This window comes from Felis catus, chromosome A1 (genome assembly GCF_018350175.1).
Source record: "Felis catus isolate Fca126 chromosome A1, F.catus_Fca126_mat1.0, whole genome shotgun sequence".
NCBI lineage: Eukaryota > Metazoa > Chordata > Mammalia > Carnivora > Felidae > Felis > Felis catus.
In genome coordinates this window covers 22692154-22715931 of record NC_058368.1, presented here as the reverse complement: position 1 = coordinate 22715931, position 23778 = coordinate 22692154, and the positions used below count along the sequence as shown (strand labels likewise).

The window sequence follows — 23778 nt, the reverse complement described above, 5'->3', positions numbered from 1 at the left end:
TTACAATATGTATTGGAACTTTATTATACTCTTTTCATCAAAGTGACTACCTATATACACTTATAGACTTCATACATCAACACACACACTTTTCATTTCTTCTTATATTCGATAATACATATATACATAAGTACAATGTGTGTTCTTTCCTTTTAAAAATTCCAGGACAATAAAATCTGAAGTTGAAAAACAGATAACCCTCAAAGTGACTTTTCATATTATCAATGATTCTTTACTTTCCAGAGCAGTTTCTCCATCCTAAAAATCCCCTGAGCTTTACCTGTTCTACCCTCTCCCCAACCCCAAACGCCTGGCAACCACTGTTCTGTTTACCATCTCCATAGTCTTGCCTTCTCCAGAGTATCATAGAAATGGAATCCCACAGTACGTAGCCTTTTCAGACTGGCTTCTTTCACTTAGCAATATGCATGTCTTTGCACGATGTTTTTCCCAGAAGCCTGTAAGTCTTTGAGTGTTTCCTGCCTTTTGGTAAAGCACAGGCTCATTTTGAAGTTTCCCTCCCCCAGCTCTGAAACTGTTCCTTTTCTCAAGGAGACTTGGAATGATTTAGAAACCAATATCTGGGCAAAGGTATGTCTTTCGCTATGAGGTATCATTGCTTCCAGGCCCCTGCAGTAGAGAGAGTTAGAATATCTATTTGTTTACATCACGGCTGAATCACACTGCGTCCTCTGTTCCTAATCCAAAACCACACACATGCAAATCAGTGTCCTCTAGTCAGGTGTGTTTCTTGTTTTGCTTTTGAGTTTGGAATTGTTTATTTCTTCTTCTGGTAGAATGACTCAGTGAGGGGAAAGCTGTTGATCTGAAGGCTGTTTAGCATTTATGGAGACCACTTTTCCCAAACAGCATACGACAGTTTCCATTCCTTTTGCCTGGCTCTGAAGGACTTGCCATTTCTTTTACTACCAATTAAACAAAACAAAACAAAAAGCCCCCACTTCCCCCAAATCCTAAACACTTCACATGTCTCCAAGGTCTAATTTTTACAACTTCCTCCAGGGAGAACAGCAGAGAGAACAGGAAGGATGGGGCTGACTGTCTCATGATCTCTTACAACCTCTAACTTCCTTTCTTGATGTGTGGAGTCTGAGACTCAGAGAGCTTATTTCTGTTACCAGATGAATAGGATAAGGAATGGAACTATCCTTCTATTCCTTTCTGGGTCAAGTGCTGCTGCAAAGAATGTTGCTGACCTTTGTATCTTCATTGGCTCTAAAAGGCTGCTCTATTTCATCAAAAGACAATTGTTTTTCATAACAAAGCTGGCTCAATTTTCAAGTGGCATTGCATAGTTCAAGTGACTGTAACAATGACAGAAATGCAGGTTTCCTGCTTCTTTCTTTCTGTGAAGTCAAAGGGGGAACCAAAATGAACTTCCAGCCACCAGCGGAAGATCTCTTTGTCTTTCTCCTGCTGTGCTTTGTTTGACGGTCCAAGTTCAACATGCAGCTAACATGAGGAGGCCACAGCAAATTTTCCAGCAGCTGCAGCCAGGATTAAGTGTACTATCTTGTTCTTTTGTGAAATCCATTCCTGAAACAAAAACGAAGCAGGCCCTGAGCCTTCTTCATAGTCTCTGGAAGTGAGGCTGAACACCCGGTATAGAGAGTGCCGTGCTTGAGGAAATCTCTGTTCCTGGCTGGTTTTGCTGCTTTGGGCCGTCTGGCCTTGGGCAAGGTGCTGGCCTTCTCTGAGCCTGCTTCCTTCTCTGCACAAGGAGAATAAAAGTCACCGCCTTGCTTACCTCATAAGGGCGTTTGAGGCTCAAATTAAACGCGATAAGGTCAGAGAGCTTTGTGAACTCTAAAGAACTGTAAATATAAGGTGTTATTAGATGCCGTTGAAAGTAAATGATGAGACAGCTTAATTTAAGTAATTTTAAATGCCTTGGGGTCAAGCAGAGCTGTGTGAGAGTGTTAGATATTTTTATTGCTCTACGGTAAGGGGAGAGGGGGCAGGGCTGGAGTGAGGAATATGGTGCCTTTCCTCTCCTCCACATCAATGTGGGGGAGAGTTGACGCACTTTCTGGAGAAGGTAAGTAACATCACAGGGTTTTGAGAACTGTGATCATGAAACAGGATTTAACTAACAAGAGACAGACAGGTGGTGGGAGAGACAACTGTGGTCCTGAAAAACTACAAGTGGACTAACAGACGTGACCCAGAAGTGGAAGGAAAGAGAGTAAGCGGAGACTGATAAAGGGCAGAGGAATGGCGGCTGCTTGTGGCTCGAGGGGACCTGCACAACAGGGTGAGGCAAGGCATTTCCAGGCTTAGGACTAAAGAGGCCAAACATGGAGAATCAGCTGGAAAGGGCTTGATAATCCTCCTAGACCAGTGGCTCTCAGACACTTGGAGATCTACGTATTTATGAGTGTCCACTGTGTGCCAGGGACTGGAAAGTGGACCTTGGTTTTAAACGAAATCTTACACAGAACCCCAATATGTAAAACAGAAAAGCTGAAGCTGTCCTACTGAAGCAAGGCTTGGGGGACCCAGGGCCAGTCAGCCTCCCTCTGAGTGTTATTGGTGGCACCTCTGCAGGGAGATAGGGCTCTACTGAGAGACGGAGATAGGCCCACTCATCCAGCGCGTGAGAGCTGTTCAATATTTCCTAAATGAATGAATGCAACAGAGGGTAGGTGGTCTGCAGGAGAGAATTCAGATAAATGGGTTCAGTGGATTCTGTAACGACATCATGAGGCTGTAAGGCATGTCTAGTTTATATGTAAAGGTTTCTCAAGCTTTAGATGTGGAAGGATGGATGTGGGTCATTGTGGTGGCTTGCCAGGGGTGAGGGAGCTTCCGAATAAGGGGGGGGGGCGGTGTGTGTGTCCAGCCACTGGTTGTAGAGGGTAGGACAAGCCAAAACTAAATGATACTTCTGGAGAACATGTGCTGGGCATTTCATCACAAAAATACAGCCAGCCCACTGCTCTGCTCCTACAGAGTAAGGCGGGCTGTCTTCAGAATCACAGACCACCATAAAAACAGCAAATATTTACTGGGTGCTGATTACTTGCCAGGCGCAGTAATAACCCCTTATGCCATGTAGTGGGCAGAATAACTGCCTCCCCCACCAAGACGTCTGTGTCCCAATCCCTGGAGCCTGTGACCATGTTATAGTGGATGGCAACGGAGGAATTAAGGTTGCAGATGGAGTTGAGGTCATAAGCAGCTGACTGTGAGGTGGAGGGATTACGCTGGATTATCTGGTGGGCCCAGTGTGATCACAGGGGTTGTTTATAAGCAGGAAGGCAGGAGTCAGTGTCAGAGAAGATGTGAGGACACAGCAGAGGTTGGAGTGATATGATAGGAGGGCTCCAATTGCTGTTGCTGTTTTGAAGAAGGAACAAGGAATGTGGGCAGCTTCTAGAAGCTGGAAAAGCAAGGGAACAGATGTCTAGATTCTTGTCTAGAGCCTCCTGGCCTTGCTGACACCTTGACTTTAGCCCAGTGAAACCTATTTCACACTTCTGACCTCCAGAACAGTAACACAGAAAATAAATGTTGCTTTAAACCACTGAACTTAGGGTCATTTGTTGCAGCAGCAGAAGGGCACTAATACAGGTGCTCTCACTGCACCTTCATAGCAGCTGTATCTGATGAGTACTTAATGCTGCTATTTTGCAGATGAGGCTTACAGAGGTTGACTCATTTGACTCAGAGGTGAACTGATGGCCTGACTCTGGAGCCAGCTCTCTCTATCACAGTGTGATCTGGAGATGGCTTTATGTCTTCATTTCACAAACAAGAAAACTGAGGCCCAGAGAGGTGTCCTCATCTGCTCCAGGTCACATGCAAGTTGGTGACCAAGCTCAACGGTACCCCATAAGAATGTGTAGACCAATACCTTACAAATGTAAATGTGCCCACAAGTCACCAGGAATCTTGCTAGGATATGGGCTCTGATTCAGAAGGTCTGGGCTGGGATCTGGGATCCTGCATTTCTAACCAGCTCCGAGGTGCTGGGCTTCGAGTAGAAAGGCTGTAGATGGCCCTGTGCCCTGCTTTGGGGGATCTGAGCAATCCAGAGCCACCAGAGAGCCTTGGGCATCTATTGAGATGAGGGGACACTAGGGAGGGAGAGAGGGAGATTAAAAAGATGGAGACACGGGGCACCTGGGTGGCTCAGTTGGTTGAGCGTCTGACTTTGGCTCAGGTCATGATCTCACAGTCTGTGAGTTCGAGCCCCGTGTCGGGCTCTGTGCTGACAGCTCAGAGCCTGGAGCCTGCTTCTGATTCTGTGTCTCTCTCTCTCTCTGCCCTTCTCCCACTCATGCTCTGTCTCTCCCTCTCTGTCAAAAACAAATAAACATTAAAAAAAATTTTAAAAGATGGAGACTGGAGCAGATGCCTCACAATTCTGTAGAGAATGAGATTTAGGGTCTCAGAGGGAAAGGTCTAATGCTATAGGCTCCCCTTAGGAAAAATGTTACCCAAATGTGACCATTATTGTCATTTGAAAAGTCATTCAAAACTTGCAGGTATGGGTCTAGCATCATGATTACCTCTGCTCTTTTATGGGACAACACAGTTCAAGGACATTCTTCCAACAGATACTAAAATATGTATGCTTGGAGAAAAAGCAACAGTGTCTATTCCTTGCCATATATTTTATGTACTTTTTTTTAAGGGGAAAAAGAGGTAGTATGCTTATTATTTTAGAAACATCTCTAAAGTTTTGACAAATGAATACACACACACACACACACACACACACACACACACACACACACACACACATCAATACCCCATGTTTGTATGGGAGCTGCTGGGAGATTCTCCCTAACCTACTTTATTGTGATTGCAGAATTTCCAGCTGTCTGTGGCTACCAGAGCTGCCTGAAGGCTAGGAATGTTCTGGTTTCATTTTGAAACTAAGCACGCAACCAAGAAATATCAGCTTTCATTTCAGATACGTGAACCTAGAGGAAGCAAATGTTTGGCTGGCTGTTTCCTCGGGGTATAGTGTGAAAATATGCCTCCATATGTTTGCAAAGGCCCCAAAAATGAAAAAACAATTTTTTTTACTCATCCGACTTAGCACTATTAACCTTCAGTGGTTCCTAATGTACAGTTTGAAAATGGAATTTTAAAGTACTTATAGAATAATTTTTTTTGCATTTTTTCTTAGCTCTAGGAGTTTCCTCTAAAGGTAATGGCGAATCTGGAAAATAATAAAATATGTTGACTAGTTGTCTGGAGCACTCAGCAAGTGCTGAGGAGCCCTATAAAGTACAAGGAAGATATTGTGCAAGGTTCTTTGCACTCTTAAGTGTCCAGATGCCCAAGTGTGACAATTCTGGACACCAAGGCCTTTAGTGGGGAAGACTCTGGCCATCTGGGGAGATTGATTCCATGGGTGGTTTTCAGTTATCAGTGTGGGGTGGTGAAAAAAAACATGACTTGAAAACCCTTGTTAGCATATTGTCTTGGACAGGCCCCAATTCCTCTCCTTGGATTATTTCTCCACTATGGGTTCATGCCCTTACCTGTGAATTAGGAATAATCATACCTCCTTTCAGGATTATTGTGAGAATTAAAGGATATAATATGAAAGGCACAAGATGGGGCCCTAAAAATGTTTGCTTTTAAGTAACAGTAAACAGACTTTCAAGAATAATTTGGGTTGGCTATGGAATGTATTGTTATCTTTCTGCCTTAAATCATCTTTCTCATTATGTTTTGCTTGGTCTACCAGCAATATCAATCTTTACTTCTTTTGCAAATATAACTGATGATGGGAGAGACAATTTGTGGCAGGCCATTATAGTTATAATCTACAGAATGCATAAATACATGCAGATAAAGGAGAGATGACTGTTTTTGGAAAAAATGGTAAGAAATCAATTATCCTAGTGAGGTGATAAAAAGATTTCAATAAAGCAGAGACCTTCTCTGGTGCCTACTAGTAAGTGCTGGAGCCCAGAAGAGTTGGACTGGTTTTCCTTTCTTTCCTGCCTCCCTTCAATAAATACCAGAGTCCACACCCCTCCCTTGCCAGTTGGCAGAGAAAGCACTTCCTGGGAAATGCTCCTTCCCTTGCCCTTTGCTCACACCCCTTAAGCCACATAGCTAACTAAGGTGGCTCTGGGGAGACAGGTGCCAGCCTTCCCCCTCCACCCCCTCTCCCTCCCTTGGCTGCTTTCTCCCCTCCAGCTCTGGGCAGAGGTCATCACATGGCATGTCAGGGCAGAAGGACTGGAGCACAATTTCCTGCCTGAGTGCCAGTCAGAAGGAATGCAGTTAAGCTGCAGGGTGCCTCACTTGCATTGGCCCTTCTGAGCTCTAGGCCTATGTTCTCATGGTCATACGGTTTTTTTTATAAAATTTGCAAGACGTATTTTAACCACAATCACTGAAGATCCTGTTACTTCTACTCTGATTTCCCTTCCAGCATGCTTCCCCATCTGTTAGGGGCCTTGTGGGTTTCCATGGGCATTTGGGGGGAAGTTGAATTGGAGATGCATTTAGTCTGGGCTCAGTGGGATATACTTGATGCATGCACTTAAGCTATTGTTAGGAACACTCCTATTGCCTGCTCACTGGGAGTCATGACAGGAAGATGCAGGGAACAGAGGTCATTTCATGACATGGATGGCATGTGGCACTGGAAGTACGAGGTGAGTGGAAGAGAAACAAGGTTTGAAACCTTTGGAGCCAGAAGGCAGTCTGTGGAACATTCTGCCAATCAGCACTCAATGGAAGATTCAGTTCCCAAAGAAGCAGAGTCAAAATGCAAGCTCTTCCCTTTCAGGCATACCCTTGAAAATGCAGTATGGACGATTACACCTGAGATTTCTTTTCTCGATTTTTTTTGACAGAAATTACATGCAACAACATTTATCAAAATTCCTGAGTTTGCAGTCAACAAGTCTGAAGCAATACTACAAAAGCGAGGTGTCTGTAGCAGTTCATAATTTTTAAAGAAAGAGAGAGAAGTTTCAAAATTTAGGACAACAATCTTAAAAATGTACATGACTTACCAATAATGAGTTGGAAACCAAAGAGAAATTTTTCTAAACAATCAATTGTGGAAAATAGATTTTAATCAACCCTGCTAGAGGGAAAACTGAATCATATTTCTATTCTCTCTATAGAAAATATGACAAAAGTTTGTCATATTGAGAGGTAATCAAAGATTATACCTCCAAAACAATATAGGAAAAAAGCATAGAGATGCTTCAGGTAGTTAATTAGTAAAACATTTTGTCGCTTCTCTGGATTTTTAGAATTTTGGTATTTAACAGCTTTTAAAATTTTGTAATTTATTATGATACATTTTCTCATTCTAAATAAATATTCACTTTCATACCTAATTTTGGATGCATCCTTTTGCACTGTTTTTCTTAGAAAAGGTCCCCCAAATCATTTAAGTTTTCGGTCCCATAAAATCTGGATCTGCCCCTAGTGCTAAGGTATGATTCAAAGCATTTTCCAAACCTGCAAGGATTCAAAACCAGAGATGCAGAGAGCACAGAAACGGAGACCGAAAATGATATTGCTGATGCACCAAAATGACCTTACTCAGCTACCCCAGACACAGCCTGGGCTCTGTGTCTTGTTGGGAAAGAGAGGGATTTGGGATGGGCCACCTGCCCATGGCCTGGACGTCCCCAACACAGCAGACAGGAAGCCCCACAAGGACCTACCTGCATGCCTCCAGGGTTACTATCACCCCCCTCCTTCGACTTTCCCCTTCTTCCCTTGTTACTCTGAGTTTGTATTTATGCAAAATTATATATGTGCTAGCTTCAAAAGGCAAGTAGCACACAAGGTTTCTAATAAGGACCAGCAGATTTCTGCTCCCAGTCCCCACCCTGAGGCCTTCTCCCTATGGGAAACTCCTGATTCTTTTTTTTCCAGGCATTTACCTCCATATTCTCACCATATGCTTTATATCGCAATTTATTAATTTTTTTAATTGCAAGCATCGTCTGTTGGCTTTTTATTCTAGAACAAGAGACTATAGTTCTCTTCCATCTTCCCCTCCACTCTCTACCTTCCAATATGGACATTTCTTAAATTGGGGTTAAACCAATATCTGGTGTTTACATTACTATGACAATATGTACACATTTTTTTTTCTTTTTGAGTGGAGACCTCTCTGTCCTCTTGCTCCAATCTGGACTGGTTGCTGACTGGGTCTGCTGCTGATCTGTGATTCCACACCTCCCTTCACTACCACCCTGTACTCCCCTCTGGCCACACTCTGTGTCAGAGCCCCTGTGTCTTCCTGTTTCATGGTTTAATCTCTTACTTAGAACATATCCTTCAGGAACTTCCTGAGAAAGAATTGGTGGAGGGAAATCTTAAAGCCTTGGGTGCCTGAAAATGACTTTATTTCACCTCCATATTTGATTGATAGTTTAGCAAGACACAGAATTCTAGGTTGGAAAAAGTTTCCCTGAGAATTCTGAAGACATTTTACCTTATCTTCTAGCTTCTGGTGTTGTTGAGAAATCCAAGGCCATTCTTTCTTAGTTCTCTCTGTAAACTTTCAAGATCTTTTCCTTATTGCTGGTATTCTGAACCTCTACAGTGGCATGTCTTGCTGAGCCATTTCTCTTTCATTTTTCTGTATCTGGAGATATTTCAGTTCTGGAAAATATTCTTGTATTATTTCCTTGATAAACTCATCCTTTCCACTTAGTCTGCCTTTTCTTTCTGAAACACCTAATATTGTTTTATAGAACTCTATTTTATGCCAAGAATAATTCTAGGCTCTTGGGACATATCAGAGGACTAAAGAGACAAAACTCTCTCCCCTCCTGAGATTTGTTTCTTTACAGTGATGTGTTCAAATCCTACCTTTGCCTCTGACTGGCCATGATACCTTGCATAAGACATTTAAACCTTTCCTGTCACAGTTTCCTTGTCTCTAAAGTGGAGGTTATAATAGAAATTGCTTCCTTAAGGTCCGTTGAGAATTAATGACTTATATCATAGAAAGGGACTGGAACAATATTTAGCACACAGGAAGGGCTGTAAACATGTTGGTTATTATCATTATTGCCCGACAAAGCATGTGAGTCACAAACTCGAAATCAAAACCTCAATCCCCTTGTGCAACTTGCCATTGTTTGCTGAAGACAAGTTGGGGCTGGGATCATAGGAGTAACTGAGTCATTCCAGCTCTTCCAACCCTGACCAGCTTTCACATTTCAACACTAATGTGAAATGAAGTGGCACCTGCATCAAAAAGTGAAGAGGCTTCCACCAGCTTGGGAAACAATTCCATTTTAATGGTTTCCCACAAGTAACAAGACCTCAGTTAAACTCATCCTGGGGACTAGAAGTGCTTAGTAAAGTCCCCACTTATTTCACCATCCTTGGTCTTAGATCCAGAACACTAAATCTACATAGCAGGGAAACTGAACGTACCTGCTTGGTTCTGCTTTTATCACTTCACAGCCCACACTACCTCTGGTCCTACCCCCACTTTCAAAAGCAGAATGTCACCGAAAGTCCTCCAATCTCCCCAGGAAAAGGTTCCAGTTTTTGAGTCAGAATTTGAACTGTTGTTGAGTTTAGAGACTGAGAAGCTCTAGAGGATATGGGATCAGCCCAGAGTACTGACTTGAAAGGAAATAACTCTCTTATTTATAATGTAATCTAGCAAGGAGAAAAGGTCAATTTACTTAGCGAGACGTTCTGGGAGGAAAAATTACTTTTTAAGGAGTTCTGAGATTTTTAAAAGTTTCCTTAAAAATTTTCCCTTCCTTCTGTTTCTGATGGATCTCTTATATTCTGGATTTGGAGTATAGTTGAAATGTCTAGGCTTGATTGTTGGGAGAAAGGCACTGTCACGTTAGAGTGTGTGAAACATGGGTCTCTAAGAAGGTATGATTAGCTCCCACTTTCTCAGTCCTTGGCAACAAGGCCAAGAAGAAGGGGAAAGTGGATTAATCCTTTAAAAAAGCATAGAAGAAGAGGTTAGAAAAGTTAGAAAGGTCAAGTGTCTTGGAAACTTTGAGTGGGAAGTCCATCATTTTATCTTTAGGACACAAGGTAATGATGGTGATGATGACAATGGTCATGATGATGATGATGATGGTGATGATGATGATGATGTACTATGATCACATAAAAGCCTTTCATCTGCAGGCTCAAAGTGCAACACAACCACTAATTAATCCTGAAGGCAAGGTAGGCAAATATCATTACCTCCAATTTGCAAACTAGGAATCCAGGCAGGAGGAAATTAAACCCTTAACCAAGGTCATCTCAGAGTGAAGACTAGAAATGAAATGAAGAGTCCCTGCCTCCTTACTTTCCACTGGCCACCTCAAAGGTGGCTACCAAAGGGCTTGCTTTTATTCCACAGGCAGAGCCAGCTCCTTGCTGCATCTGACCCTTTTCTTTACAGAGTTCAGTGAGGGCAGGGGAGAGACCTTATAGAATGATGTCTCCACTACAGACTGGTTTTGAGAACTGCCACATCTCCAACCATGGAAGCAGAAGTGTGGAAGGTGTGTGTGAAACCCTATAATCAACTTGAAGGCAAGAACTATAACTCATGCTTTGTGCCACCTCTAATACCCAGCACAGAGTCAGTCCCACCATAGATCTTCCCAGTTTTGGTTATTTCTTAATTGATAATCCTGTTCTTTGGCAAGAAGAGAGATTTCCTTTTTCTCTAAAGTCTACTGAGTTTGTTTACTCTTCTTGTTTTCAGAGGGAATTTAGAGAGTGTGGCAGAAACAGTAGCTGACCACCAAGGATTTGTGTTCCCTCCCATCTACTGTTGTTTTGGGGAAGTGGCTGCCCAATTGGGAACAATATTTCCCAGTGCTTTATGTCTGAGTGACTAATTCTGGCCAAAGGAATGTTAGAGGTAATGGTGTGTGTCATTTCCAGGCTGAAGGAGTGAAGGGCCTGACGTGCTTCCCATCTTTCTACCTCTGGCAGTCACTGTAGGGCTACATGCTAAAGATGGCAAAGCTAAAGAACGTATGTTCCTGTGTCCCCCACTTGGCAGGGAATCACCAAGTAACATCCACATTAGACTTCAGGTAAGCGGAAGTCAACCTTTTTCACTGCAGTCACTGCAGTCATTTAGAGTCTTTTTTTTTTTTTTTTTTTTTTTTTTTTTTTTTTTACTGCAGTTATCTGCTCTAATATAGGAAACCTTTAGAATACATCTCATGTGATAAGCAACAACTTAGAGATGAAGCAGTTAGGGCAAAAGGAAAACAAGGGTAGGAAATAAGATGAACACAAGTGCAAAGCATGTACAGAAAATGTATGCTACAAGGTGCTGTACAAGTTGTTGGGAATAGGCAAAATATGTCTTTGAGTTTCCCAGCATCCAAAGCAAAGAGGGGAATTCTACGAGCTACAAGATTCACAATGCTGAGGAGAATCACATGTTAACACTTAGGAGAAATATACATTTTTCTGGTTCTTTAAACTGAGAAACATTTCTCCTATGAGGTTGAGAAGGAGGATCAGTGCTGTCAGGTGCATTTGGCCACATCCTCAAAAGCATCTGTACAGTGGTTATCACAGAAATTGTCGTGTGGCTGATATAACATCCCTTGATACAAAAGTGGCAGTATATGAAATAGGTTTTAAGAGAGGCCAGGATAATATGTAGTGCACAAAGGCAGCTCTTCAATGGTCTGGCTTAATCCAATGTCCAATGACCCTAAATGGGTGGCTTCCTTGGTCTCGCACAGGCTCTGGGGTTATCACTTAAGAATCAAATCCATACTTCTGGGTGAGCCATGAGATATAAGCCCAACCACACCATGCTGTGAGAACACAGCCTGATCCACTGGATGGATGACCCTGTCCTCTGACCAGATGTGACAGGAGGTAACCCAACAGTTGACTTGCTGACTGAAGTGAGGAAGTTTCCCTCCCTGATCTGCTTGTTTGAGTGGATGGTCCTGGTGTGGATGTTCATTCAATTACCACATCTCAAGGGCAGTGGTGGGAAGGAAATCAACGCCACGCCTACTGAGGTCACCCTTGGTTTCCTAAGGTCTACAGGTGTGGATGAGAAACATCTGGCCAGGAAACCAGGCTGCCAGAATCCCCGGAGTAAGGGCACTCAGCCACGCCATCAGGAAAGAGGAAGCTCCTCAGCAGTATTCTGGCCAGCACTCAAATTCTTCAAGTTTGCAAACCAGGGAACTGCTTCATGCACCTGCCCTGCCAAGGGTCTTCACAATGAGGAAGATTACATCTCTGATTTCCCAATCCTTTGTGAGACCAGGTGCTTAACCCTGCCTGCAGGGATAACTCTTCTCCCTCTGAAAGAAATAGCTGTTCTAAGGGGAAGAGATATGTCATGGGGGAATGGCTTGACTTTTCTCCCAAAAAACATGTTGTCCATTTACCTAGTGGGAAAGAAAACTGCACACACTTCCGAGAGCTCAAAGCTGTTTTAGGGCCTGTCCTTCTCCCCTCTCCCCTTTCCTGCCTCCTTCCCTTCTTCCCTCAAAGACACAGATGGAAATAATATGTTAACTATACCACAGATAGTGTATTTACCAGTAATCTTCATTTACAGAGGCTGACAGCAGCGGGATGCAACGTCCTTTTCCTCTTTTTGAAGCTCTCTACGGGATTTTATTTTGCTCAACAAACATTTAATGAGTCCAGGGAACTGGTGTAGCAGAGTCAGTTAAAGCCATGGGCTTCTGGCTCAACAGATCTAGGTTTGATCTCGCCTGATCTTATTACTTTGGGAAACTCACAACCTCTCTAAGCTTTGGTTTCCTCACATGATTTTCTGTGAGGTTTAGGTTTAGGGGAGATAATGACGCAAAATGCCCCATAGGAGTAACTGAGGGTGCTGCTCACTGCTCATTAACATCCTTTATCTTCAGATATATATATATACGTATATATATACAGATATATCTATATATACATATATATAGATATATAGATATACATATATAGATAGATAGATAGATAGATATACAGTGAGATAGTGAGGGGGAGAGAAAGAGATTCCTGGTCTTTGGTGAATTCAATCACTTTATTATTTGGGGGGTAAGAAAGAGACTTCCCTGTGTCCTTCTGAGAATATTGTAAGACATACACTAATTTTTCTAAATATGATAGAATTAAATTGGTTTTATTTTAAGAATTCATGTGAATTTCAGTCTCCCTTTGAGAGTCTGGTCTAAGGAAACCATAGACAACCAAAAAAAAAAAAAAAAAGACAAAACAAAACAAAGCAAGAATCAAATGCTAAGCTCAAGGTCTGTGTCTTATCATCTCTGACACTTGTATTCTTTAGAGCCCCTTCTTAGGTTTTAATTCCTCTGGGGAGAGGGTATATGGGGGTGACATTTTTCTTCTTCAACTAATTTCTCATCCCTACACCTTCAAAACCAGTATCACACCCAAGGGTCACCAAACCTCCTTGAGTCTGACCCACGGAGAAAGCACCTAGAGACCCCTTGTCTCGGGGGGCAGGTGGTGCCCCTTCCTATGGACACAGGTTATTCTGGGCAGTCTCTGGCAGATGCTGAGGCATAGGATGTGGGTTTTAACCTTCAGAGTTTCCTCCTGAGACCTTAAATGCCATCTCTCTGGTATTTCTGGAACTAACCCTCTGTTTATAGGGGGTGAAGCAAAGCAAGTAAGAAACTGAACACAGATGGTGGCCCTTTCTGACTCTCCTCCCTCTCACCCTCCTGACTTACAGAACACTCAGGCAATGCCTCCATTTTAAGGTGGGCCAAGGCTGAGTTTTCCAGTTAACAGTAAACTGGAAACAACTTTTTTTGTAAACTTCCATTTCACCAGTTTTGTGGTCACTTTCTTCAGTATCCGACTGACAGCATTGGTTTCTGGGACCCTGAACACTGCCTTTATCTGTGTCTTAGACCATTCGGGCTGCTCTAACAAAAATACCAGAGACTGAGTGTCTTAAACACTCAAAGATTTATTTCTCACAGTTCTGGAGGCTGGCAAGTCCAAGAGCAAGATGCTACAGGTATAATGTCTGGTGAGAGCCTGCTTCTTAGCTCATAGATGGCCCTCTTCTCACTGGCAGAGGGACAATGAGCTTTACTGGGGTCTCTTTCATAAGGGCATGAATCTGATTCATGAGGGCTTCACCATCACAACCATATAAGAAAAATGACATCTCCCAAAGGCCCCACCTTCTAATACTATCGCACCAAGGGTTAGAATTTCAACAAATGAATGGAGGAGGGGCACACAAGTATTCAGCCCACTGCACCTTGCTACCAGAGTCCTGGTGTTAGCTTCTAGAAATAGGAAGCCAAGGGTTTAGTTTGGAATAAGCCAATGCCTGAATAAGCCAGCTTGCCGGTGGGTCAGGATCACAACTAGTCTATGTCCCTGAGGATGTGAAGAGAAAGGGCAGAGCTAAGTCCGTGATGTCATGCAGTGTGGACACTCGCATCCTGTAGATTCAACCACAGAGTGAGCATGTCTTCATTGATTTAGTCAGCTGCCTGGCCCTACTGTTCATTTCTCAGTCTGCCTTTTCCCTCTATGGAAGGGCTCACGCTGGTGTTACCACACGTGGTAAACTCAGCGAGAGCTGCCAGCTGTTTTGTTTGCTCAGGGAAATGTCATGTGAATATGAGCGTTTAATCAATAACTCTTTGCCTTTGGTGGTGGTGATGATAGATCCTTTCTGGCAGGTTATACAGTTCCTGATATAGTAAGCCTTATACTTTTGCAGTTAACTGTATGCTTACATAGTATATACACATATGTACATATATACATATGCATATGTACACAGGTACTTTGATAGGCTCCTGTTTTAGAAAAAACAAGGGGACTGGTTGGTAGTAGAAAGTAATCTGTGGTTTTTATTGTATATTTTATTTGTAACTTTCAATCCCTTGAAAGCACTAGGTCCCTTGTAATTAACACTCTGCAGATACCATGGTGGTGAAGGGCAGCTGCAAGAAGGTCTCCTTTTACACCTGCCGTGAGAGGAGGGGTGGTGGGGGGGTCACAGGGGAGTGAAGGGGGTGGTTTCCGCAACAGCTGCAGAGCCTGCCGTGTGGAAAAATTGCCTCAGTCTCCTCTCCCTGATACTGGAATTCCTTCTTTAGGAGCATAACCTTTTATTTCAATTGCAGTTAAACAAATATTCCAATGCCCTAGTGGAAGCAACAAACACCCACATATTAAAACTTGCCTGAAGGCAGTTTTTACCTCCAGAGAAAGAGGAAGGGGCGGGAAGGAGAAGATCACCGCAGGGAGTGGGTGTGTTGTTGGAAAGAGGAACTGAGAACCTCAGAGTCAGAGCTCATTAAGTCATGCTTTTTCTTTCAACCTGATCTCCCTTCCCGGTCTCATCTTTGAAAGAAGCTTTCAAATGCTGACACAGCAATGTACAAAGTGAATCACGGAATATTTGTCTGCGTGCTTTACCTGTGCTTTAAATTTAAACTTTCGGCCATTTATTCAAGGCCTGGCAATAATTAACCGGCAATAAGGAAATGACATGATTTTCTTAGAGGAATGCATCAGAAAATAATTTCCTGGAGTCACCGAGAGAACTATAAACAGCTGTAGTCTCATTTTGGGCCACCCGGTGCAAAGTCCTTTTAAATCATAGATGATGCCCGCCCTGAGGAGTGTTGGACTCAAGCAGTCTGAGCAAGGTGGGTTTTAGGGACCAGGTGAGCCCTGCCACTGTCTTCTAGACCTGCAATTATCCTGTGTGTTCAGCCAAAAGCTTCCCTGGAGCTGGAACTAGTGTAACTGTTCTTCCATCAGACACTTTTTGAGCACCCATTTGGTGTTGGGAACTATTAGACGCTGGGGGAAAAAATTAGTAAAAAATGAAAAGCAAAAAGAATACTGTCAGCCCTAGAAACAGGTATTTGATACATAGGCCTTTTGTATTTCCGTTCTGGTCAAACAGCTACTCTCCTCAAGGCCACAAACACTGACGCTCATTCTTACTCTAATTAAAATTACCTGAAGGCAAAAGAGGAAAGTTTGCCTAGAAACAGCGGTTAGGAAAAAAATTTTTTTTTTTTTTTTTTTTTTTTTTTTACAGCCTCATAACATTTTACCAATGCTGCTCCCTGCAGGGCAAACCTGGAATCTCAACTCAGCAGTGTGTACAAACTTCTCAACATTGATTCCTTTGGAGAGAGCTTGAAGGTCCAGGGGCCCTGAGACTTCGCTCATAAACCCCCTAAAATAATTGTGAACAATCATGTGCCCTCTTGCATATTTTTGAAAACACTGACGTAAGAATTTGTATCATCAATTTCACAGCTGTGAAGGTTGAACGTTCCCACATATGTTATGTGCTTTAAATAGTTGCAAACTGGGGCACCTGGGTGGCTCAGTCTGTCGTTAAGCATCCGACTTCAGCTCAGGTCATGATCCCATAGTTTGTGAGTTCAAGCCCTGGTTGGGCTCTGTGCTGACAGCTCAGAGCCTGGAGCCTGCTTCGGATTCTGTGTCTCCCTCTTTCTCTGCCCCTCCCCTACTTGTGCTCTGTCTCTGTCTCAGTCTCTCTCTCTCAAAAATAAATAAACATTAAAAAAAGTTTAAATAGATGCAGACTGAGCTCATCAAACTTATGAAAAATACCTTCTATATCACCTCACGGTAAAAACAGCCTTCATTGCCAAATCAATCAATCAAATTAGAATTGCTTTTTGACAGGAAAAAAAGTTTGATCCTTCTCCATTCAGTGTAACTGGTTTTTGGTGGCAATTTTTTTGGCTGTTATCCACCAGATGGGGAACCTCTTGACTTGTCAATACAAACAGAGAGCTGCTGTAAGGTGGCATGTACCTTTTGCTCAGAGGCTACTGGGGACCAAAACTTCTCTTCAAGACCTCAAGAGAGACTGAGAAGGAAGAATTCTTTTCCAGGAGGCCTAATCTTTAGAAAACATGACAGAGGCACATGAGGGTCCTGCACTCTAGGAAACCCTGAAGGGAAGCTGTGGTCTGGTAAAGGCCAGAGCAAAAGTGGAGGGACAAAGAGAGCCTCCTTAACATAAATGGCCCCTTGGACCCTGAAGTGGCCAGAGTGGGGCGCTCAGGTTCCTGGGTTCTTCAGGTGAATCAAGTCAGCCGTCTGAGCACTGCAGGACTTAAATCGGCTACATCTTTGACTTCTGTGTTCCTAAAACCAAATGCCTGGGAAAGTGCCTGTGGTAGTTCCATCCCTGGGCTGCCCACTCACCTCTTGTCAACACTCCCCTGTCACAATCCCTTTCTCCCACCTAACAAAAGAAAGACATGCACCTTCTGTCATCTTGCATTTGACTAAGTACGCCGTCCTGGTGTGTGAACATGCACCAGACAACAGCACCATAAGAAAATTCAGATCTAAGAGCAAGGGTCACAGGAGAGCGAAGCAAAGGGAGCTGTCTTCTTTCCTCCTTGCAGGAAATCCTAATGGGATTGGGATGGAGGATGTGAAGATGATCTCCGGTCTGCCTTGGAGCCCCTTGAATGCCACACTAAGACACTCTAGTAGGTCTTGCACTGCCTTTTCAGGCTCCGCGCCTGCTGCACCCTGCATCCCACTGATGGGAATACAAAGGGCTTCCCCACACACCCTGTACCCTTCCCTCTGTCTGACTTGCTTTGACCATCATCTTGCTCTGTCAAAGTGTCTTTAAAGGCTAAAGTACTCTTTCCTGATTATTCCCTGGTATAAGCCTCTCTCCTTTCTCTTAATCCTGTAACATTCTATACTATTTTTAGGGCATGTATTGTATTCTGCCTTATGCTATAATTATTTAACTTCACATCTCATGGTCCTTTGAGGTGAGAGGCAAATTAATCCTTCTATTTCCCAGTTGCCTAGTTCAAGATCTGGTATAGAGCAGGTAATCAGAAAGCATTTCAGGCCCCAGGTCCACCCCACGATGCTGTTGTGTGAGTTTATAAAATATACTTTCCAAGTAAATACAGATTCTATGTTCTCCAAAGAATGTACTTTTTCTCATCACACACCTGAAGAATGATGGGATGAGTTCTAAAACTTAGTAACTTCTGGAGTTCCAGCACAAAACATCTGTGAGGGTAAGGAAATTATTAATGTAATCGGGGATTTTGTCATGGATGATGACACACTTTGGGTGGCATTTCTAAAGCACCACACGGTGCTTCGAGGTCAATAGACTGCGTCTGGTGATGACTAACGGTGCATACAGGAGCTCAGTCTGGGCTCATGCATCTCCCCCCGCCACCCTGCCTCTTGTAGGAGTTATTCTGCTCATGACCCACATTCATTTCTTAATTGAGATAGTTTTAAAACATGCCAAGTATCAAAGATCTTTGGGAATGTTTCCAAATTTTATCAAAGATATACACATATCATGAGATAAACATCAAACTTCACGGTAACTCACTCAGCATATTCAAACCCCCAATTAAATGTGTGGCTTAGATTTAAATGATGGTCATGTACCATCACTTCATGGAGACAGAATAAATGAAGAATAGAATGAGGGATGAAAAATTTCCACCCAAGTCATATCTAAATTGGCAGGGGCTGAGCTCATTTAGATATTCATAAATCTTCAAATAAATAGAGTAACTGGAATGGTTCTGGAAGACAGTGGTTATCCAAATACAAATCAACTCAGACAAATTAAAGAATTCAGAAAATGGGAGCCATGTAAATTGTCTTACATACAATGCATAAAGAATTATGCCTATTGTGGTTTCATTTTACATTATAAGAATGATCTTAGCTATTGAGTGGGAGAGCAAATTCTGGAATGGATATGTGTGCCAAGCCTTATGGTACATAACAACAGTTTCTTGCCTGGAAGCTTCTTGTTAGCTCTGCTGTTAACCAGCTGAGTGACTTCGCCCAAAGATCTGTCCATTTTTACTTAAAAAATTGAACATTGGCCAACAAGTGCATCTAGATAGGGACCCTTTGGATTGCTAATTAGTCTTATTGAAGAGTCATCCAATCTTTAGATGCTAAAGTTTAGAGACTTCACCTGCCGAGTCTCTTACCCAACCTGCCCATCTTCACTGAGCACCTACTACAAGCTCTGTACGCCTGGCACCTGAGTATTTGGCAGGCAGGGTGTTCCCATGGAGACCAGTTCTACTCTGGGAGAGTTTTTCAGTCTGTCTGTAAATTGGGGTTAGTGAGGGCAGCCTCCATCCTGCTAAGAAACAAAGCCAGCCTTTCATAGGAGCGAGAAGCTGGTGCTTTACCACATGTTTTTCCAACATCCTCTATAAAAACCCTTTGTGGTGTTTGTTGGCTGACCTCTCATGAACCTTTCTCTTATGTTCTAAATGCCTTTCTCATGCCAAGCGTGGTGAGAGTTTTTATTCTTTCTGCAATAGTAGGATGTCAGATTTAGCAAATATAGGACATCCGGTTAAATTTGAAGTTCAGATAAAAAGCAAAGGATTTTTGAATGTACAACACACGGGACATACTTATACTAAAAATTATTCTTTACCTATCTGAGATTGAATATAATGGGATATCTTGTTGGCGACTTTATACAGGGATTCAAACGTCCTAATTTTTACATCCATTGTTTCTGCCGTTTATCCCTCATAGGAGGAAATAATGCTGCACAACCTGGAACTATTTTAGTTACCTAAAAAGAACATGCACTCTCCATAAGGGAAGGGAAGCAAAAATAATATAGAAACAGGGAGGGGGACAAAACATAAGAGACTCATAGATATGGAGAACAAACAGAGGGTTACTGGAGGGGCTGTGGGAGGGGGGATGAGCTAAATGGGTAAGGGGCACTAAGGAGTCTACTCCTGAAATCATTGTTGCACTATATGCTAACTAATTTGGATGTAAATTAAAAAACTAAAATAAAAATAAATTTTAAAAAAGGAAAAAAAAAAAGGAACATGCACTCTTCCCCCTGAGAAAGGTTATGAATAACACACTTTTCATTAACGAGTGTCTTGAGGTTTGACTATTCTCTTTTCTGATACAATAATTATTTCTTTTCAGGCTTTAGCTCTTTTTTTGCATCTCTAGCACCGCTTGTCTTACCTTCTTAAATAAAAAAAGGAAAAATCCTTTATTTCAACCCTGGAATGTGAAAGACAGCAGTTCTCAGATCCTCTAGCTATATGGTTTACCTAGGCCCCTGAGTTCTGAACCCAGTAATAGAACGGCCACCCTGTACATATTACCCTTTCTGTTGCTAAGTGGCACTTGTATGAAGTAAAGATGACCCTCACGGTTTAGTTTAAACATTTGGAAAAGACACTTTCTTTTCCTTCTTTTAGTTTCTGGTTTTAAACTAGCGTGGTAATCTGCGGGGTGGTTTAAGAATCAGCAACAACCCACGTCTTCACCACTCAGCTTTAGATGCTTCTACATTAACTATCACCACCAGACGCTTCTTCGGAATGTTCTCCCCTTCTCACCTGTGCTGGGCAGCTCCTCCAGGCTGGTGGCCTCACAGCTGCCTAGGACACCACCTGAAGGCAAGCCTCTTGGCAAATTGTGTTTGGAAACAGAGCATTTAAACTTCCATCATTGGGCAAAGTTAGGGGGTTTAGGGATGAGGGACTAAGCGGGGGGGGGGGGGGGGGGGAACCCTGCACTTGTTTTTTTTTTGTTTTTTTTTTTTTACTCATCTCATTTAATCCTCGTGGGGTGACCACGGCAGATGAATATTATAATTTCCTCCATTTTTCGCATGAAGAATGTCAGGCAAAGAAAGCTGAGTCGGGGATACAAATCTTTTGATTCTGGCTTCTCTGCTCTCATTTTTTTTTTCCTCCTGGAGTTTTCCCCTGGCTATCATTTAATTTCCTTTATGCAGCAGCTGAAAACAATAATGCATTTTCTATAATCTTGTGTGTCTGTGTGTGTGGTAAAACAAATACATGCTCTTTGTTTAACAAACATTAAGAACCTTCAGAAGAATACAAAGCGGAGCTGTCTGCATGTGTGACTGACTCCTCTCTATTTCCCCAAGGTAACTATTTCCCTGAGGTGGCTACTTATGAACAGTTGGGGGCCCAATCCCAGTATTTATTGTGGCTATTGATTCAATTTCTGCCATAGGCCTGCCTTTCCTTCACTGGGTGATTTACAGCTTTCCAGTGGGTCACGGAAGCCCAAAGGGTGTGGGCGCTGGGGTCTCGCCAGCTTGGATATTCGACCCATCCTTGCATCGACCCACCCATTCGATGCATCCTTGCATCCTTTTCCTTCTTTAATCAGGTTGCATTTGGGCTGAGGGAGGGTGTGGGTGTAGCAGTAGATAGGAGGGGAGGAAAAGTGGAAAGGAAAATCGCCTTGCTGGAATAAATGAGTGGGTCTTCCTACAGAGAATAATTACCCCAGGTGAGAGGTCGTGAGGTTTAGGAGGCCTGTTGCAAGATTTTGCCCCAGCCCAAAGAATTTATTTCAAACAAGGTGCACCAGGGATTAGCTTTCTGGCTTTCACTGAAGGATTTGTTGGGGTAGCTTAATATTTTGGCTAGTTACCTTAAAGCCAGGATTCTGTATAAACGCAGATCGTCACGTCCCCCACCTGCTGAGTCCCCCTTAGGCCCAGAAATGAGGAAAATGAGGTGCGTTGGAATTACTGGCTGGCGGTGACTTCATCTGAATCTCCTCTCTCAGAGGGTAACCATCCGAGGTGCAGGCTCAGCCTTCACCACTCAGGCCGCCTCACAATACTAATGAAATAGGAACACGGGGCCCCAACAAGGCAAAAGTGTTACCAACATTCTGATCTGTGTACATACACAGGAGCACGTACTTACGGAGTTCTACAGTATATCGGACTCTGACTTCACTCTCACTGGTCACGATGCTTCTTCTCCAGGCAACGCCGAGTGAGATGGGGAGGGAGGACTCAGAGCTTGACAGGAGATGCAGACAGCCTGCTCCTGGAGCGGTTGATGGACAGGCGGAAAAGCCAAGCTTGGTGGTCACGTGGCCCTGCCACCGCCGGCTGGGCGAACTTGGGCACGAAACCTAACCTCTGGGGTCACCGGATGTTAGCGACCTGAGGCTCCCAGGATGTGTCTGCAACTTCCTCAGCACAGTCCACATATAATAACTGCCTGACAAAGACCGCCTAGTATGTGGCCATTACTTCGTCCCATCCGGGTTCTAGCACTTCTTTGCTTTTGACACTTTGCTCTCAGAACCTGCAGAGGGCGGCAGAGCGCTTCGGTAGGCTCCACCTTCTTGCTGCCTCAGGTTCTCAAGGGCCCATCTCCCCCGTTAGTCACAACAGACACGGTGCAAAAGGTCCATGAGACTTCTAGGGACTCACGATAATATTGTAATTTCTCTTAAAATTAGAAGGAAAAAACACATATTAATGAATACATAACAGTGAGTCTAGCCTGCATTGTAGTAATTTTTTTACTGGTGCAGTCGTCAGATAAAACGTTTGATACTTTTTTTTTATGGAGGAAGGGACTTGGAGGGCAAAAGAGCCTTGAGCCTGAAAAGTCATGATGCAAACAGAAGTTTTGGAACTCACTTCTGAGAGTGAGTTAAAAGCCTGAGCTGCCTTTTGGCAAAGGCCAGAAGGGCTGAGCCACCAAAATCCCTTTTCTGTGGGGAGTTAAGAGACACGCTTTATCAGCTACAGAAAAGCACAGGCACCTTTTTTCTGGAGAAAACCTTCAGTGCCTGGATAAGCAGAGTAAACAGCCTCTGTTTGCCCAGGTGACTTACGAGGTAGGAGTCTGAAGGGAGGCCTGAGGGTATCATGAACTGCGCTGAACTGAGTGTTTGGGGCGAAGGGGGCCACATGAGGGCACTTTCCAAATAGCTAAAGCTTGCATCTTAGATCCTATGTAGGTGCTTATTGACAGCAGGATTTTTAAAGGAAATCTCTCTATAATGCACCACATTCCACAGTCTTAAACATTTTTTTTAATAATGTTTATTTTTGAGAGAGAGAGAGCGAGCACAAGCGGCGGAAGAGCAGAGGGAGAGGAGGACAGAAGATCTGAAGTGGGCTCTGGGAAGACAGCAGAGAGCCCGATGCAGGGGCTTAAACCCAGGAACCAGGAGATCATGACCTGAGCCAAAGTCAGACACTTAACCAACTGAGCCACCCAGGCGCCCCTCTTAGCATTTTTAACTTTTGTCAGTGGAATGTATATGCATAGACACACAGACACACATAGACATACATAGACACAGACACACACACAGCCTAATAGTGCTAAAAGATTAAAAGATAAATACCAAGGGTGACTTGTTTCACATTTCTGTCTTTCCACCTCCTTGTTCGTGCTCCTTGATGGCAATCACCTCAACCCTTCTAAACCCCTTTCATTTTTCTGGTATTTAACTCCATATTTTTAAGGAATGTAAACACAACGCTGTTTCCTGACTCATCAGTTTCAGATAGTAGCTATTGTTGTCCTGTTCTGATAGATGAAGATTTAGCTGCTGTATATCCCCAACCTTATTTCTCCTCTCACCCACAGCTACCAGTAAACTTATATCATATTTTTTATTCAATCTATATTTAAAATGTTCATTACACCACTGCGGGAATGTCCACTGCTGAGCCAACAATTACATCCCCTTTCTTTTTCTTTAAAAAATTTTTTTAAACATTTATTATTTTTTTTTTTTTGAGAGGCAGAGAAGGAGTGAGAGAGGGCAGAGAGAGAGAGGGAGACAAGGAATCCAAAGCAGGCTCCAGGCTCTGAGCTGTCAGCACAGAGCCTGATTCAGGGCTTGAACTCACAAACCGTGAGATCATGACCTGAGCCAAAGACGGATGCTTAACCAACTGAACCACCCAGGAGCCCCACAAACATGTTA

The 23778-nt window shown here is 43.2% G+C and overlaps 1 protein-coding gene and 1 long non-coding RNA gene across 8 annotated transcripts in view; one reads left to right on the top strand and one right to left on the bottom strand.

The window, feature by feature from the left end:
• Nucleotides 1–22272, bottom strand: LOC109497974. The gene is made up of 2 exons (XR_002154472.3): nucleotides 21744–22272; nucleotides 1–1732 (listed from the first exon to the last, which is right to left on the bottom strand). It is a non-coding gene; the product is annotated as an uncharacterized LOC109497974 (long non-coding RNA).
• The window catches only part of CYSLTR2 (cysteinyl leukotriene receptor 2), a 92806-nt gene continuing 79157 nt past the window's right edge, over nucleotides 10130–23778 (top strand). For 2 of the 7 annotated variants that reach the window (XM_045052856.1, XM_045052855.1), the window contains exons 1-2: nucleotides 10159–10499; nucleotides 10888–11042. The gene's annotated coding sequence lies outside the window, so the exon portion shown is untranslated. Of the gene's footprint in view, nucleotides 10500–10887; nucleotides 11043–12016; nucleotides 12519–12547; nucleotides 14950–16079; nucleotides 16284–23778 lie in introns of those variants that run through there. The other 5 variants (XR_006594654.1, XM_045052852.1, XR_006594655.1 and 2 more) reach the window with 5 other exon arrangements.